Source organism: Salvelinus namaycush, chromosome 7 (assembly GCF_016432855.1).
Source record: "Salvelinus namaycush isolate Seneca chromosome 7, SaNama_1.0, whole genome shotgun sequence".
Classification (NCBI taxonomy): domain Eukaryota; kingdom Metazoa; phylum Chordata; class Actinopteri; order Salmoniformes; family Salmonidae; genus Salvelinus; species Salvelinus namaycush.
Window position 1 is genome coordinate 6,562,738 of NC_052313.1, and position 17,277 is coordinate 6,580,014.

The window sequence follows — 17,277 nt, forward strand, 5'->3', positions numbered from 1 at the left end:
TGTCCTTGTTTACCTGTGTGCTGACGCTGTTCCTGTCGTGTTCCATGTCTGTTCCTGAATAAATGTTTGACTCCCCGTACCTGCTTCTCCTGTCCGGCGTTGGCCCTTACAATATGTATCTCTGTTGAGATCATTTCCTTTTGAATTTCTTGCCAAATGTACAATTTTCCTGTTTTGATTCATTTAATAGAGTGAGATCAGTCTGCTCTATACCAAATTAGCATACCCCCTGAGTCCCTTCCTTGTTCCACATCTGGTTGTTTGGTGGATGGGACTACCGGCTCTCTGTAACCTAGAGGGAAACCAGTGGGTCCATCTCCTGTATACCATGTTTCTTGAATGATGACAATGTCTGTATTTCTGATTTCTGCTCTTTAGGCCAAAGGCAGATGACCTCAGGTCTAGGATTTTCCAGGATGAGATAGTGAAGTCTTTGTGTTCCATAAAGTGTCCAATGTTGTTAGTAGTGTGGTTTGGCCTCAGACCAATAAATGTGAGTGGAGCCTGCTGAGCATCTTTATTTATTTTTTATTTTTTTATTTTAACCTTTATTTAACTAGACATGTCAGTTAAGAACAAATTATTATTTTACAATGACGGCTTACCCTTGACCAAACCCTAACCTGGATGACGCTGGGCCAATTGTGCGCCTCTCTATGAGACTCCCAACCACGGCCGGTTGTGATACAGTATGGAATCGAACCTGGGTCTGTAATGATGCATCTAGCACTGAGATTCAGTGCCGTAGACCGCTGCACCAATCGGGAGCTATCTGGTACATGCCATTGGCTCTTTCTCCCTTTCTCTCTCCCTTTCTCATTCTTTCTCTCCCTCTCTCTCTCCCTTTCTCCCTCTCTCTCTCCCTCTCTCTCTCTCCCTTTCTCCCTCTCTCTCTCTCCCTTTCTCTCTCCCTTTCTCCCTCTCTCTCTCCCTCTCTCTCTCCCTTTCTCTCGCTCTCTCACTCTCTCACTCTCTCATGCTCTCTCTCTCCCTTTCTCCATCTCTCTCTCCCTCTCTCTCTCTCTCTCTCTCTCTCTCTCTCTCTCTCTCTCTCTCTCTCTCTCTCTCTCTCTCTCTCTCTCTCTCACTCTCACTCTCACTCTCTCTCATGCTCTCTCTCTCACTGTCTGTTGTATTGTTAATAGAACATCATTCAGAGACAGGAAAACATCCCATTATAATCCATCATTAGTAAGCTATTTCCTCTGACACAGAAAATCTAAACAGGAACACAAAGGCAGTGTAGCTGTTTAGACAGTGTTGTGGATCGAAGCGTGAGACAATTGTTATTAGATCACCTCTGTAGTGGCAGCAGCATTGTTTACATTCAATGAGGAGTGCAGTCAGTGAAATAAATAGTGGATATATTTATCTGAGCCTTTAGCATGTCTCTGCAGCTATTCATGGCCCATTTTTGCATTCATGGTATAAATATGCCATGAAAAACAACTCTATTTTTACGTTTGCTACAATGAAGACATCTACTGCAGGATGTAAAATCCCAGTTCCCAGTGTGTTGTATTTCGTCAACTTCTGTCTTCCCACTACGCCCTCTGTCTGAGAGACAATTACCCCTGCTAATCAAGCGCTAACAAAACACCTCGGCTAGCTCCAACAGCAGCGCTAATTCAATGAGTCAAGTCGGAATAACTCGTCCATTTAAATGCATGGAAAAATCCAGAGGACGGAGTCAGTGGAATGGGCTGCAGCGTAGAGATGCAGAGCACACTCAATGATAACTTGGACTGCTCCATTTAAGGGACTGAGAGGGGTGACGGGGTTCGGAGCATAGTGGTTTGACCCTGGATGATGGTGTTGACAGTGATAATGACTACTTCATTGTGAGCCTTCACTACTCCGTCTATACTGAACACCGTCATATTTGATGTCATACATTATGGCGAGACGACAAACTATATCACACAATTACAGCAGACATGATTAACATTTAAATTCCCTACCTACATGTTGACTGACAGCTGTGCTCTGACAACTGCAACAGGAACTGTACTGAAACAGACACAGGTTCTAATATGACTTTAGGGCCAATTTTACGTCGGAACCTTTCATCGGCTTAAATCAGTCAGACATCAGTCTTACATCTGTCAGACATCAGTCTTAATTATACACAAACAGACCCCACAGAGCCCCAGGACAGCAACACAATTAGACCCAACCAAATCATGAGAAAATAGGGAGAGAGGGAGAGGGGGGGAGAGGAGAGGGGGAGAGAAGAAGAGGGGGAGAGGACAGGGAGAGAAGAGGGGGAGAGGAGAGGGAAAGAGAGAGGGGGAGAGAAGGAGAGGGGGAGAGAAGGAGAGGGGAGAGAAGAGGGGAAGAGAGCGAGAGGGGAAGAGAGCGAGAGGGGGAGAGAAGGAGAGGGGGAGAGAAGAGGGGAAGAGAGAGAGAGGGGAAGAGAGAGAGAGGGGAAGAGAGAGAGAGGGGGAGAGAAGGAGAGGGGGAGAGAAGGAGAGGGGAGAGAAGAGGGGAAGAAGTGGGGAAGTTCCAAATTCCAAAGGCAAAATGGTGAACATTCAATTGCCAAAACAGTGAAAATGAAAACAGTGAAAACAGGTCCAGTTGTTTTTCAAACAGATACAGATGTCTATAGCCTTATGTCTCTGTTCTGTCTCTCCTCATCATGTCCTCGTCTTATGAAGAACACCCCAGACAGTCTCTTCTGCAGACAGAGTTCTGTCTCTCTTTATCTAAAATAGATGCTATATCATCTGTTTCTGGATTTCTCTCTCTCTCTCTGACAGGCAGTCAGATAGACCCAGCTGAAAAAGCAAGAGTTCTCTACACTGAACGGAAACTCCAGGAGAAACTCTCTCTCTCTCTCTCTCTCTCTCTCTCTCTCTCTCTCTCTCTCTCTCTCTCTCTCTCTCTCTCTCTCTCCCTCTCTCCCTCTCTCTCTCTCTCTCTCCCTCTCTCTCTCTCTCTCTCTCTCCATGATTCCTCTCTCTCACTCTCTCCTCTGTGCACACTCCCTAACACCTGTAACCTTAGGGTGACAAAAGCCCCTCAGTAGTAAAGGAACATGGTCTAATCTCTTGGTTACCAGACAGTACAGAGGACGGCGTAGTGAAGAGAGAAGGCAGAGAGAACATTCATACCTCCAGTTTATAATCTCTTTTAAGTCACAAACACTGAATGAATATATAATCTTCCCAGCTCTGCAGATTCTGCTGTGAGGAGGCAGAGTCATTAGATCATTTATTTTGGTATTGTCCGTATGTAGCTCGTTTTTGGTCACAGGTCCAGGAATGGTTGAAGAATTGCAACATTTGCGTAGAACTAACGCTACAGATAGCAATACTGGGGGATTTGAAAAGTCATAGTCAATCAATCAATAATATAATAATTATTTTAGCAAAAATGTTTATTTTTAATTTACAATCCGTGGAAGCTATGAGAATAGGAAGATTCAAATCTTTTGTGAAGCATCACAGCACAGTTGAAAAATATATGGCAAATAAAAATCCGAAATGGATGATGTTGGAAGATAGATGGGAAGGGTTGAGTGGAGCTGAAGGGTGGGACTAATAACAAGATAAATGTAGGGCATACGGGATCTGTGAAATGTGTATAGGTGCGGAGCTTTTGTGAAATAGCACAGTTACAAGTGGAAATCAAACTGGATGGACAACAGAAATAGAGGAAGGACTAAGAACAAACAAGAGAGAACTATTATAAAGTAGACTGTGTCTGTAAAATGTGTATAAGATGTATAAATTGAAGGTAAAAACAGAAATGTTTATCAGTTTGCTCCAATTGGGGGATCGGTGGTAGGGTTTGCGGGGAATAATAATAAAGGTATACTCTTTTAAAAAAGTATGTATGTCTATATAGGTATGTGTATGTATATATGTGTATATGTATGCATACGTGTATGGATATATATATTTACCCAAAAAAATATGGGGGATTGGAAATGATGCAGACAATTACATTGGAAGCAACATTCTTTCCGCAATATTAAGCTGATCCACCCCTAAAAAAAGAAAAAAAAAAAAGAAAAAAAAAACAAACAAAAAAAAACACTGAATGAATATGCAAGCAGCTATAGCTGTTCTCAGACCAGTAGAAGATACAGTACTTCCGAAAGCAGCTTTTCTTTCTAACTAAACAGGTCTTTATAAATGTCTTTATAGCAGAGAGCCTAAATTGAGAGCTGATGAATCCATTTAATGTCAGCACATCATAGAGATGATATTTCACTTTGAGAGCTGATGCGTCTTCAGAGCACAATGATGCTTAATAATAGTAGCAGTAGGACTGTCATGTGTTTTTAATGTGTCTGCACTCTATTCTGGACCATTTGATGTCTTGACAGTTAGGTATCTCACTGGTTTTAGGATTATATTCATTTCATATTTTACTTGAATAGGCGTTTTGAAACTGGAATAGGTAATAATCTATTCTGGGCTGTTCTTATCATATTTGAGTAATGATTTGGTTTATTGAATACCTTAGTGCCCACAAAGCTATCTCCTTGTAATATTATTGATTATGTTACCATATGATTACTATCTACTGTGGCAAGAAAAAGAATGTGAACCCTTCGTTATTAACTGGATTTCTGCATAAATTGGTCCTAACATTGTATCTGATCTTCATCTAAGTCACAGCAACAGACAAACACAGTCTGCTTAAACTAATAACACAAACAATTATACGTTTTCATGTCTTTATTGAACATACCGTGTAAACATTCACAGTGCAGGGTGGGAAAAGTATGTGAACCCTTGGATTTAATAAGTGATTGACCCTCCTTTGGCAGCAATAAACTCAACCAAACTGTAGATGTGGGTCAGACCTGCACAACGGGCAGGAGTTATTTTGGGCCGTTCATCTTTACAAAACTGTTTCAGTTCAGCCTAGGGGTTCACATACTTTTTTTCCAGCCTACACTGTGAATGTTTAAATAATGTATTAAATATAGACAAGAAAAATACAATAATTTGGGCGTTATTAGTTTAAGCACACTGTGTTCATCTACTGTTGTGACTAAGATGAAGATCAAATCAAATTGTATGACTAATTTATGCAGAAATCAAGGTCATTCCAAAGAGTTCTCATCATTTTTCTTGCCTCTGTAATACCATCATAATCATATCACAGAGAAGGCCTGTGTTTGAGTTAGACCAAGCTTTTGGTATTTCCCCTGTGATTTCTGAGAGCACGTATTGCACACACATACTCACAGGGACAGCCAGCGATGTGCAGGCCGGATTGTAATGCTCAGCTGCTAGTGCTGATGGGTTGTCTGTGTCTTGTAGGCTGGTCAGCTGGCAGCCTGATGGATACTGATAGAGCTGAGTGGTGGCCAACCCCTCCATCCTTTCTCTGTGGACACACACACACACACACACACACACACACACACACACACACTCTTTTTCCTTCTCATCGTCCTTCTGATCTCCCCTTCCCTCCTCCTGCTGTTTTTCCTCTCTCTCCTGCCACCTCTCTTTCCTGGTTCCTCTCTCCCCTGCCTCCTCTCTCTACTGACTCCTCTCTCACCTGCCTCTCTCCCCTGCCTCCTCTCTCACTCCTGGCTCCTCTCTCTCTCCTGCCTCCTCTCTCTCCTGCCTTCTCTCTCTCTCCTGGCTCCGCTCTCTCTCCTGCCTCCTCTCTTGCCTGCCTCCGCTCTCTCCTGCCTCCTCTCTCTCCTTCCACCAGATATGTGCATGTGTGATAGCTCTATTTCCTATCCTTTAGGCCATTGGGAAGGTGAAGTCAAGGCTTCCTCATGAAACACGCTGAGGAGAGGCTCAGAAAACTTCTTAGCTCTGAAGAGTAAATGAAAAAAAATGCTGAGAGGGTTTCCACTTATCCTCTCTTACTCTCTGCATGAACTAATGCTGATATACAACTTTGTATTCTGAATCAGATTTTAAAACGTGTTTGGTATAGTTCAGCCTACCTGGTTCTTATCGTAAAAGGAGTTATTATTGTCCCTTCATATCTTCCTGATATGAAGTTGAATTATAGAGTATATTCTGTTTCAGATTTATTGTATCTCCTGATAAACAGTAGAATGTTCCCTCGAGTAGTTCGCCAGGTTATTATTGTGAAAGAATAATTTGAACACAACGACTTACTTGTCTAAATGAAGGTACACTACCGTTCAAAAAGTTTGGGGTCACTTAGAAATGTCCTTGTTTTTGAAAGAAAAGCCCATTTTTCGTCCATTAAAAGAACATCAAATTGATCAGAAATACATTGTTAATGTAGTAAATTACTTTTGTAGCTGGAAACGGTAGATTTGTTATGGAATATCTACATAGGCGTACAGAGGCCCATTATCAGCATTTTTGATAGTTTATTTCACTTTTGTTCATTATCTACTTCACTTACTTTGGTAATGAAAACATATGTTTCCCATGCCAATAAACCCCTTTTTTAATGGAATATCTACACAGGCGTACAGAGGCCCATTATCAGCAACCATCACTCCTGTGTTCCAATGGCACGTTGTGTTAGCTAATCCAATTGTGTCATTTTAATACGCTAATTGATCATTAGAAAACCCTTCTGCAATTATGTTAACTGTTGTTCTGATTAAAGAAGCAATAAACCTGGCCTTCTTTAGACTAGTTAAGAATCTGGAGTATCAGCATTTGTGGGTTCGATTACAGGCTCAAAATGGCCAGAAGCAAAGACCTTTCTTCTGAAAGTCGTCAGTCTATCCTTGTTCTGAGAAATGAAGGCTATTCCATGCTAGAAATTGCCAAGAAACTGAAGATCTCGTACAACGCTGTGAACTACTCCCTTCACAGAACAGCGCAAACTGTCTCTAAACAGAATAGAAAGAGGAGTGGGAGGCCCCGCTGCACAACTGAGCAAGAGTTGCCTTCTAGGCAGAGTTCCTCTGTCCAGTGTTCTTTTGCCCATCTTAATCTTTTATTTTTATTGGCCAGTCTGAGATATGTATTTTTCTTTGCATCTCTGCCTAGAAGGCCAGCATCCCGGAGTCGCCTCTTCACTGTTGACGTTGAGACTGGTGTTTTGCTGGCACTATTTAATGAAGCTGCCAGTTGAGGCCTTGTGAGGCAGCGGTTTTCTTTCAAAAACAAGAAAATATCTAAGTGACCCCAAACTTTTGAACGGTAGTGTATATAGTCTGCATTTGGATAAAATGGTGAAAGGTTATAGTGGTACATAAAGAGACATATAGTTAGTTGTTCATAAAGTAACAGTGGTCCAGTCATTATTACAGAAACTTTCCCTTCAGTCGCTAATCTCTGGAGTTGCAATAATGGCCGTTCCTCATCAAAGTGGTTATTTCATCCCTCCATCGTCTCTCTGACCTGACGCCAGAAGTCATTTCCTTCCATGAATACAGAACCTTTATCAATGAAAACCCCCTGGAGGTCCAGAAGGGAAATGACAGTTGAGGAGTCAGAATGTATTGGACTCTCCCCCTTAAAGGAGAGGCCTGAGTTTTATCTCCTAATTCCTCTCTGCTAGTAAAAACGGGAAAAGCGTCCACCATTTCTTCCTATGTAAATCACATTGACATTCAGCTCTGTGCTCGCTCTCTCATGTCTATGTATTCCTCATTTTCTCCCCTGGTGTAAATCCCATTGACATTCAGCTCTGTGCTCTCTCCCTCATGTCTAAGCGTCTCTCATTCTCTCCCCTGGTGTAAATCACATTGACATTCGGCACTGTGCTCGCTCCCTCGTGTCTGGAGTGGACCCTGGTGTGTGTGCATGTTAATTGGATTTAGTGTCCGTATTTAACATGAACTGACACACGATACGATGCGGTCAACAAGATGGCGCTGACAGACACGGTTGCCCTGTTTCTAACTTTGCAGTATTTTTTGCTGTTGTTGTTATTTCTTACATTATTTGCTCAGACTTCCCTCAACTGAATCCTTTGTTTGGACTTGCCGAGGCAGCTCTATGTATCCAGCTGGTCTCCACCAAAACGCAGACGCCGGCCCAGACGACATCCCTAGCCGCGTCCTCAGAGCATGTGCAGACCAGCTGGCTGGAGTGTTTACAGACATATTTAATCTCTCCAAATCCCAGTCTGAAGTCTCCACTTGCTTCAAGATGTCCACCATTGTTCCTGTACCCAAGAAAGCGAAGGTAACTGAACTAGATGACTATTGCCCTGTCGCAGTCACTTCTGTCATCATGAAGTGCTCTTAGAGGCTAGTTAAGGATAATATCACCTCCACCTTACCCGACACCCTAGACCCACTACAATTCACATATCGCCCCAACAGATCCACGGACGACGCAATCGCCACAACGCAATCGTACACTGCCCTGTACCACTTGGACAGGCGAAATACCTATGTAAGAATGCTGTTAATTGACTACACCTCAGCCTTCAACACCATAGTGCCCTCCAAGCTCATCACTAAGCTCAGGGCCCTTGGTCTGAAGCCCTCCCTGTGCAACTGGGTCCTGGACTTCATGTGTTGAAAGTAGGCAAGAACACCTACGCAATGCTGATCCTCAAGATGGGGGGCAGACAGGGGTGTTTGCTCAGCCCCCTGCTGTATTCCCTGTTCACCGATGACTGTGTGGCCTCTCACGTCTCCAGCTCAATCATAAAGTTTGCTGACGACACAACAGTGGTAGGCCAGATTACCAACAATGATGAGACATCCTTACAGAGAGGAGGTGAGAGCCCTGGTGGAGTGGTGCCAGGAAAATAACCTCTCCCTCAACATCAACAAAACGAAGGAGCTGATCATGGCCTTCAGGAGACAGCAGAGAGAGCATGCCCCGATCCACATCGACAGGGCCGAAGTGCTGTAGGTCAGAAGTGTCACGGCCGATGCTGGAAGAAGTGGACCAAGGTGCAGGGTGGTGAGCGTACATGACTTTTTATGTGAATGTAGGCAACAAAAACAATAAACAATACAAAAACGACCTTGAAGCTTAAGGGCTATAGTGCCACAAACAAAGACAACTACCCACCACGAAAGGAGGGAAAAAGGGCTACCTAAGTATAGTTCCCAATCAGAGACAACGATAGACATCTGTCCCTGATTGAGAACCATACCCAGCCAAAACATAGAAACACAAAATCATAGAAAACAAAACATAGAATGCCCACCCCAAATCACACCCTGACCAAACCAAATAGAGACATAAAAAGGCTCTCTAAGGTCAGGGCGTGACAAGAAGCTTCAAGTTCCTCAGCGTGACGACCTGAAATGGTCCGTTCACACAGACAGTGTGGTGAAGAAGGCGCATAAGCGCCTCTTCAAAATCAGGAGGCTGAAGAAATTTGGCTTGGCCCCTAAGACCCTCACAAACTTCTACAGATGCACCATTGCGAGCATTCAGTTGGGCTGTATTACCGTCTGGTATGGTAATTGCACTGTCCGCAACCGCAAGGCTCTCCGGAGGGCGGTACGGTCTGCCCAATGCATCACCGGGGGCACACTTCCTGCCCTCCAGGATTACAGCACCAGGTCTCACAGGAAGGCCAAGAAGATCATCAAGATCCTCAGCCACTCGAGCCACTGCCTGTTCACCTCGCTACCATCTAGAAGGCGGAGACAGTACAGGTGCATCAAAGCTGGGACCAAGAGACTGATTAACAGCTTTTATCTTCAGGCCATCAGACTGTTAAACAGTCACCACTAGCCGGCCTACCCTGCAACTTTGAGACTGCTTTGCCCTATGTACATAGCAGTGGCGGTCAGTGCCGTTTTATGTTAGGGAGGATGATTTTTTATTTTATTTTTATTATAGCATATTGGATGACTGTCAGTCATTTTCCATTGACTCAGCTCAATGTAAAAGCGATAGGTTTAGGATACTAAATGATACTCAAATGTTCCCTATACCCATCATGAGGTTGCTACAACCTAGCCTACGAATTAAAGTTTACAACGTAAGTGCAAAGGTCGAGAGAAAAAAATGAGTAATCAAGGTGACAGTCAGTGACACATTCAATACCGCCTTGCACACTCTTGCTTGCATCTAGCTGATCTAGAGTGTAATCATTAGTCCAAACAGTTGCAAACAAGAGTTTCTATTGGACAAATTGAGATACTGTACGTTTACTCCCATTTCCTACTGTTTTCTTCCATTTAAGAAAAGATTTTCAACAGAATCGGCGGAATGAATACACCTCTGATCACCCGCAAACAGAGTTCACTTTCATAGCATCCACATACAAACAGCATGATCACTTTGCTCATTGTATATTTCCTTCTCGTATCTACACACTATCCTCCTCTCACCTGTCTGTGACCAAACCTTCACACCATAACCACTAACCGCTACACACATCCTACATCGTTGTCACCATATTAGCTAAAGTAACGTCATAGTCAACATAGCTACTAGAACTAACACATAAGTAAACTCGCTACAATCATGCAGTACAGAGTACAGCAAGCAGTTCAGCAGTTACAGTGGCAATAAATGAATAAAACCAAAATCTTAACTTTGAAGAGTTCCAGTGTTGGATAGCCATAGCCAGCTAGCTAACATAGCATCCCTCTCTGTTTGAGCCGGGTGTTTGAGTAGGCTAAACGAGCGATCTTCCTTCGCTAGCTTAATAACGTTACTTAAAAGTGAGAAGAAAAAAAATCTCTCTCTCTCTCTCTTGCTTCTCCTTCATTTTTGAATAAATTAATTTGTTGAAAACTGTTCAACTATTGTCTTTCTCTCTCTATGAGCCAACTATTCACCAAATTTTATGCACTGCAGTGCTAGTAGCTGTAGCTGCATTCAGTACTAGATTCATTCTCTGATCATTTGATTGGGTGGGCAACATGTCAGTTCATGCTACAAGAGTTCTGATAGCTTGGAGGACGTCATCCAGAAGTTGCCATAATTACTGTGTAAGTTATAGAAAGGGTGGAGAACCTCGAGCCACCTAGGTTTTGTATTGAAGTCAAAGTACCCAGAGGAGGACGGAAACTAGTTGTCCTCAGGCTTCACCATGGTGTTCTCCTATAGAGTGCTGTTGAGGGTACACAAACAGTGTGTTTAAGTAAATGATTTGGTGATGTGAATATATTTAGTATAGTTTTATCTAAAAAATATTTTTATGTTTCCCTATTAACATTTTCTAGAAGGCCAGCATCCCGGAGTCGCCTCTTCACTGTTGACGTTGAGACTGGTGTTTTGCGGGTACTATTTAATGAAGCTGCCAGTTGAGGACTTGTGAGGCGTCTGTTTCTCAAACTAGACACTCTAATGTACTTGTCCTCTTGCTCAGTTGTGCACCGGGGCCTCCCACTCCTCTTTCTATTCAGGTTAGAGACAGTTTGCGCTGTTCTGAGAAGGGAGTAGTACACAGCGTTGTACGAGATCTTCAGTTTCTTGGCAATTGCTCGCATGGAATAGCCTTCATTTCTCAGAACAAGGATAGACTGACGAGTTTCAGAAGAAAGGTCTTTATTTCTGGCCATTTTGAGCCTGTAGTTGAACCCACAAATGCCGATACTCCAGATACTCAACTAAGTCTAAAGAAGGCCAGTTTTATTACTTCTTTAATCAGAAAAACAGTTTTCCGCTGTACTAACATAATTGCAAAAAGGTTTTCTAATGATCAATTAGCATATTAAAATGATAAACTTGCATTAGCGAACACAACGTGCAATTGGAACACAGGAGTGATGGTTGCTGATCATGGGCCTCTGTACGCCTATGTAGATATTCCATAAAAAATCTGCCGTTTCCAATTACAATAGTCATTTACAACATTAACAATTTCTGCAATGTATTTCTGATCAATTTTATGTCATTTTAATGGACAAAAATTTGTATTTTCTTTCAAAAACAAGGACATTTCTATGTGAGCCCAAAGTTTTGAACGGTAGTTTAAATATACAGTTGAAGTCGGAAGTTTAAAAATACTTAGTCATTAAAACTCGTTTTCATCCACTACACTAATTTCTTGTAATCAATCTATAGTTTTGGCAAGTCGGTTAGGACATCTACTTCGTGCATGACACAAGTAATTTTTCCAACAGTTGTTTTCAGACAGATTATTTCACTTATAATTCACTGTATCACAATTCCAGTGGGTCAGAAGTCCACATACACTAAGTTGACTGTGCCTTTAAACAGCTTGGAAAATTCCAGAAAATGAAGTCATGGTTTTAGAAGCTTCTGATAGGCTAATCATTTGAGTCAATTGGAGTTGTACCCGTGGATGTATTTCAAGGCCTACCTTCAAACTCAGTGCCTCTTAGCTTGACATTATGGGAAAATCAAAAGTAATCAGCCACGGCCTCAGAAAAAAAATTGTCGACCTCCACAAGTCTGGTTCATCCTTGAGAGCAATTTCCAAATTCCTGAAGGTACCACATCCATCTGTAAAAACAATAGTACGCAAGTATAAACACCATGGGACCATGCAGCCATCATTCCTCTCAGGAAGGAGACGCATTCTGTCTCCTAGAGATGAACGTACTTTAGTGCGAAAAGTGCAAATCAATCCCAGAACAACAGCAAAAGACCTTGTGAAGATGCTGGAGGAAACAGGCACAAAAGTATCTATATCCACAGTAAAACGAGTCCTATATCGACATAACCTGAAAGGCCGCTCAGCAAGGAAGAAGCCACTGCTCCAAACCGCCATAAAAAAAGCCAGACTACGGTTTGCAACTGCACATGGGGACAAAGATTGGACTTTTTGAAGAAATGTCCTCTAGTCTGGTTGAAAAAGAAATAGAACTGTTTGGCCATAATGACCATCATTATGTTTGGAGGGAAAAGGGGGACGCTTGCAAGTCGAAGAACACCACCCCAACCGTGAAGCACTGGGGTGGCAGCATCATGTTGTGGGGGTGCTTTGCTGCAGGAGGGACTGGTGCACTTCATAAAATAGATGGCATCATGAGGCAAGAAAATTATATGGATATATTGAAGCAACATCTCAAGACATCAGTCAGGAAGTAAAAGCTTGGTCGCAAATGGGTCTTCCAAATGGACAATGACCCCAAGCATACTTCCAAAGTTGTGGCAAAATGGCTTAAGGACAACAAAGTCAAGGTATTGGAGTGGCCATCACAAAGCCCTGACCTCAATCTTATAGAAAATGTTTGGGCAGAACTGAAAAAGCGTGTGTGAGCAAGGAGGCCTACAAACCTGACTCAGTTACACCAGCTCTGTCAGGAGGAATGGGCCAAAATTCACCCAACTTATTGTGGGAAGCTTGTGGAAAGCTACTCGAAATGTTTGACCCAAGTTAAACAATTTAAAGGCAATGCTATCAATACTAATTGAGTGTATGTCAACTTCTGACCCACTAGTAATGTGATGAATGAAATAAAAGCTGAAATAAGTCCTTCTCTCTACTAATATTCTGACATTTCACATTCTCAAAATAAAGTGGTGATCCTAACTGACCTAAGACATGGCATTTTTACTCGGATGTATTTGGCTAAGGTGTATGTAAACGTACGACTTCAACTGTATATCCATCCTGCCCTGCCTTTCTAAAGTCTTCGAAAGCCAAGTTAACAAACAGATCACCGACCATTTCGAATCCCACCGTACCTTCTCCGCTATGCAATCTGGTTTCCGAGCTGGTCATTGGTGCACCTCAGACATGCTCAAGGTCCTAAATAATATCATAACCTGCATCGATAAAAGACAGTACTGTGCAGCCGTCTTTATCAACCTGGCCAAGGCTTTTGACTCTGTCAATCCCCGCCTTCTTATCGGCAGACTAAATAGCCGTGGTTTCTCTAATGACTGCCTCACCTGGTTCACCAACTACTTCTCAGATAGAGTTCAGTGTGTCAAATCGGAGGGCCTCTTGTCCGGACCTCTGGCAGTCTCTACAGGTGTTAAAAAAAACATGAGCTGCGCCCCCCCCGTATAATAGTTTGTGTGGAGGTGCTGACTATCGGCAAAAAAACTATAAACTATAAAAATAAAGAAAGTCGCACGCTCCATTTATAAACTCCCAGCAATTTAATGAGTAAGTATCCATTAAATTGCTGGGAGTTTATACATGGAGTGTGCGACTTTCTTTATTTTGATAGTTTATAGTCTCTATGGGGGTACCACAGGGTTCAATTCTCGGGCCGACTCTTTTCGCTGTATATATCAATGATGTCGCTCTTGCTGCTGGTGACTCTCTGATCCACCTCTACGCAGACGACACTATTCTGTATACATCTGGCCCTTCTTTGGACACTGTGTTAACAAACCTCCAAAAAAGCTTCAATGCCATACAACTCTCCTTCCGTGGCCTCCAACTGCGATGTCATTTTTCAAAATAACCTCCAGCACTCTACTCAGCAAATTGAATATAGTCTATCACAGTGTCATCTGTTTTGTCACCAAAGCCCCATATACTAACCACCACTGCGACCTGTATGCTCTCGTTGGCTGTTCCTCGCTACATATCTGCCAAACCCACTGGCTCCAGGTCATCTATAAGTATTTTCTAGGTAAAGCCCCGCCTTATCTCAGCTCACTGGTCACCATAGCAACACCCACCCGTAGCATACGCTCCAGCAGGTATATTTCACTGGTCATCCCCAAAGCCAACACCCCCTTTGGCCGCCTTTCCTTCCAGTTTGTCTGTGTAGAAGTGTGTAGGTTGCATCCTCTCGCTCCAGGTTCATTTAGCCTCTCTGTGGGTTGATGATAGTCACCTAACTCCAAGTCCTATTGAAAGGCTGTTTTGATGTTGCCGGCACGATGAGTTGACAATGAAGGGGGGGGGGGGTGTGCTTTTACTGGTTGGCTCTCTCTCTCTTTCTTACTCAAACACCCACAGCCACACACAAGCCCGAACGCCGCCCCCTTCCATTTCAACTGTTCAGTTTTCCACAGGTCCCGTGTGGCTCAGTTGGCAGAGCACGGTGCTTCCAACACCAGTGTTGTTGGTTTCATTCTCACGGGGGACCAGTATGTAAATACACTCACTACTGTAGCTCTGGATAAGAGTGTCTGCTAAATGACAACAATGTCATATGTTTTCAAGTCTAAACAACGAGAGGTCTCAACCCACCATGAATTTTGTTTTTTTGAGAGAACCAATCAATGAGCTCAATTTCTAATGAAATATTTTATTTACAAATGGCCTTCTGTCCAGACCAGTGAGTCATAGGTCTTCCTCGCTGTGTGATCATGTGGGTCACGTCAGCCATGTAAATGAATGGGCCGAGGTGTAGTGGTCAATACTGTAACAAGCCAACCCAAGGCCTTTCAGGAGTAAATAGTCTTCGCATAATTGAAACAATTTCGAACCAAAAAATGGCTCTTGCAGAATGTTATCAAATCAAATCAAATGTATTTATATAGCCCTTCGTACATCAGCTGATATCTCAAAGTGCTGTACAGAAACCCAGCCTAAAACCCCAAACAGCAAGCAATGCAGGTGTAGAAGCATGGTGGCTAGGAAAAACTCCCTAGAAAGGCCAAAACCTAGGAAGAAACCTAGAGAGGAACCAGGCTATGAGGGGTGGCCAGTCCTCTTCTGGCTGTGCCGGGTGGAGATTATAACAGAACATGGCCAAGATGTTCAAATGTTCATAAGTGACAAGCATGGTCAAATAATAATCATGATAATCAGGTCTGGGACAGGTAGGGGTTCCATAACCGCAGGCAGAACAGTTGAAACTGGAATAGCAGCAAGGCCAGGCGGACTGGGGACAGCAAGGAGTCATCATGCCCGGTAGTCCTGACGTATGGTCCTAGGGCTCAGGTCCTCCGAGAGAGAGAAAGAAAGAGAGAAGGAGAGAATTAGAGAAAGCCAAGATTTTCAAAATGTTCATAAATGACAAGCATGGTCAAATAATAATCAGGAATAAAAGTCAGTTGGCTTTTCATAGCCGATCATTAAGAGTTGAAAGCAGCAGGTCTGGGACAGGTAGGGGTTCCATAACCGCAGGCAGAGCAGTTGAAACTGGAACAGCAGCAAGGCCAGGTGGACTGGGGACAGCAAGGAGTCATCATGCCCTGTTTGCCGTGATGTATGGTCCTAGGGCTCAGGTTCTCAGAGAGAGAGAAAGAAAGAGAGAACGAGAGAATTAGAGAGAGCATACTTAAATTCACACAGGACACTGGATAAGACAGGAGAAGTACTCCAGGTATAACCAACTGACCCTAGCCCCCCGACACATAAACTACTGCAGCATAAATACTGGAGGCTGAGACAGGAGCGGTCAGGAGACACTGTGGCCCCATCCGAAGATACCCCCGGACAGGGCCAAACAGGAAGGATATAACCCCACCCACTTTGCCAAAGCACAGCCCCCGCACCACTAGAGGGATATCTTCAACCACCAACTTACAATCCTGAGACAAGGCCGAGTATAGCCCACAAAGATCTCCACCACAGCACAAACCAAGGGGGGGCGCCAACCCAGACAGGAAGATCACGTCAGTAACTCAACCCACTCAAGTGACGCACCCCTCCTAGGGACGGCATGAAAGAGCACCAGTAAGCCAGTGACTCAGCCCCTGTAATAGGGTTAGAGGCAGAGAATCCCAGTGGAGAGAGGGGAACCGGCCACGCAGAGACAGCAAGGGCGGTTCGTTGCTCCAGAGCCTTTCCGTTCACCTTCACACTCCTGGGCCAGACTACACTCAATCATATGACCTACTGAAGAGATAAGTCTTCAGTAAAGACTTAAAGGTTGAGTCCGAGTCTGCGTCTCTCACATGGGTAGGCAGACCGTTCCATAAAAATGGAGATGTATTGGCGAAAGTACTGCCTCCAGCTGTTTGCTTAGAAATTCTAGGGACAATTAGGAGGCCTGCGTCTTGTGACCGTAGCGTACGTGTAGGTATGTACAGCAGGACCAACTCGGAAAGATAGGTAGGAGCAAGCCCATGTAATGCTTGTAGGTTAACAGTAAAACCTTGAAATCAGCCCTTGCCTTAACAGGAAGCCAGTATAGGGAGGCTAGCACTGGAGTAATATGATCAAATTTTTTGGTTCTAGTCAGGATTCTAGCAGCCGTATTTATCGTCTTTCAATGTTAAACTCTTGTCTGCTGCCAGTGTCATTTTATTGAGTGTTTGCAATGCTGTTGAAAGCTGGTTTATTGTGGGTTTACAGTGTTGTTTATTGTCAATTCATAGTTATTTTTGCTCTTTAACTCCTATTTAGTGTGTTTTCCATTGTTTCATTGTTCCGTGCTGTTTCAGTGTTCCGTGCTGTTTCAGTGTTCCGTGCTGTTTCAGTGTTCCGTGCTGTTTCAGTGTTCCGTGCTGTTTCATTGTTCCGTGCTGTTTCATTGTTCCGTGCTGTTTCAGTGTTCCGTGCTGTTTCATTGTTCCGTGCTGTTTCATTGTTCCGTGCTGTTTCAGTGTT

General features: G+C 43.4%; 1 protein-coding gene across 1 annotated transcript in view; it reads left to right on the forward strand.

The window, feature by feature from the left end:
• LOC120050435 (semaphorin-5A-like) overlaps nucleotides 1-17,277 on the forward strand; it is a 275,882-nt gene that overhangs the window by 51,061 nt on the left and 207,544 nt on the right. The window lies entirely within an intron of this gene.